General features: G+C 35.2%; 1 long non-coding RNA gene across 1 annotated transcript; it reads right to left on the reverse strand.

Moving 5' to 3' along the window:
- Positions 1 to 1,973, reverse strand: LOC136809191 (uncharacterized). The gene is made up of 2 exons (XR_010846953.1): positions 1,821 to 1,973; positions 1 to 1,140 (listed from the first exon to the last, which is right to left on the reverse strand). It is a non-coding gene; the product is annotated as an uncharacterized lncRNA (long non-coding RNA).
- Positions 1,974 to 2,812: the final 839 nt, after the last annotated feature.

Genomic DNA, 2,812 nt, shown 5'->3' on the forward strand with positions numbered 1-2,812 from the left:
TAAGTAAATTTATATCTATTGTATAGTTTGTTGAAAATACCACTCCCAAAAATTCAAAATAATTATGAACCATATTATATTTACAAAATTAGCAGCAATTGGCAGTTCCTAGTAGCAAAGAGTCATTATTTACATAATCATAATCAATAACATTCGAGGAAATATCTCTTAATAGGTGCACATTTCGACCTGCAAAAAAAACGAAAACAAATCCTTAAAATTGAAAATCTAAACAAAATAGCAAGACCACATTTTCCATGAAAACAGTTCAGAATAATCTGGAATTTTAATTTTTTCAAAAGCTTCTTTGGTGCGTTCACCTTTATTTCGTGAACACTCAGCACAGAAACATTTTTCTTTAGGATAACATGTGTTGAACATCTGATCCCAGAGTTTGAAATGAAATCCACAATGGTATGGTGTATTCATCAATGATTTCGCGTGGTGACAGTAATGCTGGAACGAGGTGTTGACAAACCGGTTGTGAGCGCTCAAATAAGGGCTCTCGTAACCCCAATGCAAATAAACACCGTAACCATAGAATTGAATGGCGTAAATCGAAAACATTACATCGATATTAATAGGCATTACTATAGGTAACACCAAAAGAAGTAAAGCACGCATGAATTGGTCAACCCATTCGTCGGCCACAACAGCGAAGGGTGAGGGGTTGTAAAAAACATGATGATGTTTGTGAAAGTCCCAAAATTTGAAATTGGTATGTCCTAATCGATGATACATATATTCGTAGAAGTCGGACACCATGACGATAAAAACAAACATTGAGGCGTGATGGAGAATTGAATATCCACCCCATCCACAATACGCCTTCGACATGCCATGGCGGGCCAGATAAAGACAGAGTGCGGGGCAAAGGGCGGCACATAGTACGCCCTTCATCATAGCCACGATCTCATCTCTTACCTTAGCGGGCGTTGGAAACTTAGTGTTCGATTTAAATTGCCACTTTTCAAAAGTCACTTGGGAAGGCCAGTAATAAAAATAAAAGACGGGTCCAGAGACCGTGAAATTGAGTAAAATGGCGCCAACAGCAATCGCGAGCCAAGTGACAATGAAGGAATCGGTGTATTCCATCATTTCGCACAACATCTTGTCAGATTGTTTTGGCGGTCAAACTACCTACAAATGAAAGATGAAATTGTGCTTAAAAGTTGAGATGTTTGGTATATTGCAGGATTCATGTCTGTTAAGTGGAGAACTATTTTTATAAGCATATCAAAAATTTGAATAAACGTGTGGATGCTCAACTTTGGAACATGACGCAGAAAAAAGGACGCAGAACTGGGAAGTAGTAAAAATTATTCTAGAATATGCAGAAGACTTTTCCGTTTAGACAGGAGTTAGAGATATATTCATTTTCGTGTCCATTTTACATTAAAAATGAGTCAGTTGGTCGCTTGATGAGAATGTTTTGCTAGATATGCGTTAGCAAAAATTGTGCAGCTATCGTAGCGCGAGCGCTGTAAATTTGGTTTTTTTCTTTTATCTTTGAGTTTTTTTTTGCTAGTCGGTCGAGGGCAACCTCATAACAGATGTTGAGTTTTCTTAACGCGACACGATGAAGCTCTAAAGATCGCTGAAAACTAATAAAATCTATGTTTTCGCCCATGTCTTCAGAGCTTCAGCGTACCGAGTCAGAAAATACGCATCTGCTATCAGGTTAGTCGGGTGACGCAAAACGGAGTGAATTTGAAAGTTACTGGAACTGTTAACTAAGATAAGAAAGAACAGTGCCAATAAAGTAGTGACAAACAAAGCCACAAGTATTCAAGAAATTCAAAAGATAACCAAACACTCACCCAATACAATCTTATCTCTTCACGATAAAAAGAAGATTTTCTGCACAAATCACTGCAAAGGTGAAAACAGACCGGCAAACAAGCTAAACTGAGTAGAATAGTTCATGAATTATGAAATAAGGTTTTCATATCTATTGACGACCTTTATACTGTATTCCGACTAGGGGGTTTTCATCTATATATAATAAAAAAAGTTCAAATTCTAACTCTTGGATAATAATATTACTTGAATCAGACGATGGGAAGGTGGTTCCATTTTGAACGTAGAAGGGTGAAGGGGGAGTTCTCTATCTAACGGATACTGTCACGTGATATATTATTAATCACAAGCCAATCATATGTTTGAAATGAGAGATGACATGGTATTGACAATTTTTGTACTGTAAGCATATATAGCAATATCTTTAAGAACAATATCCATCGTCTTTTTATAATAAGAACAACTTTACACGTTTTTTTATAAGAATACACTTTATAAGAATGTCCATGATGAAAATGGCCAAAAATCAAGAATATGCTAAGAATATCACCATCATGGAATTTTGTTACTCAAGCTAAAAATGCCGTTTTAGAGCATTTTCAATTATAAATTGCCAATTACCCCCAAGTAAGTAATGTCATTTTATGCTTGAGACGTATGTACTAAATGTTAAATCGAACCTATGAATGCTGTAAGAATATTTTAGAATGATTTTCCCAAAAAATTTAAGAATATCCATGATGAAATGGATTTACACCATTTTTATAAAAGCGCAAGTATAAGAACCGAGGGTGTTTATGATAATTTTAATTTTCTACTTGTATCATACGGAGAAAATCAATAACAATTTATAAGCCTTCACCATTTGACCAAGTTAAACGATCAACAAAATTAATCCTCTCTCTACGTATTGATGCTTTCAACACTATACGTTTCTTTTTAAGAACATGAAGCCTTCTGATGTTCTTAACTTTTTGAGTTTTAAGCCTAAAATATTCTTAACATGTTCTTA

Source organism: Clytia hemisphaerica, unplaced genomic scaffold (genome assembly GCF_902728285.1).
Source record: "Clytia hemisphaerica strain Z4C2 unplaced genomic scaffold, Clytia hemisphaerica genome assembly, whole genome shotgun sequence".
In the NCBI taxonomy this organism is placed as follows: Eukaryota; Metazoa; Cnidaria; class Hydrozoa; order Leptothecata; family Clytiidae; genus Clytia; species Clytia hemisphaerica.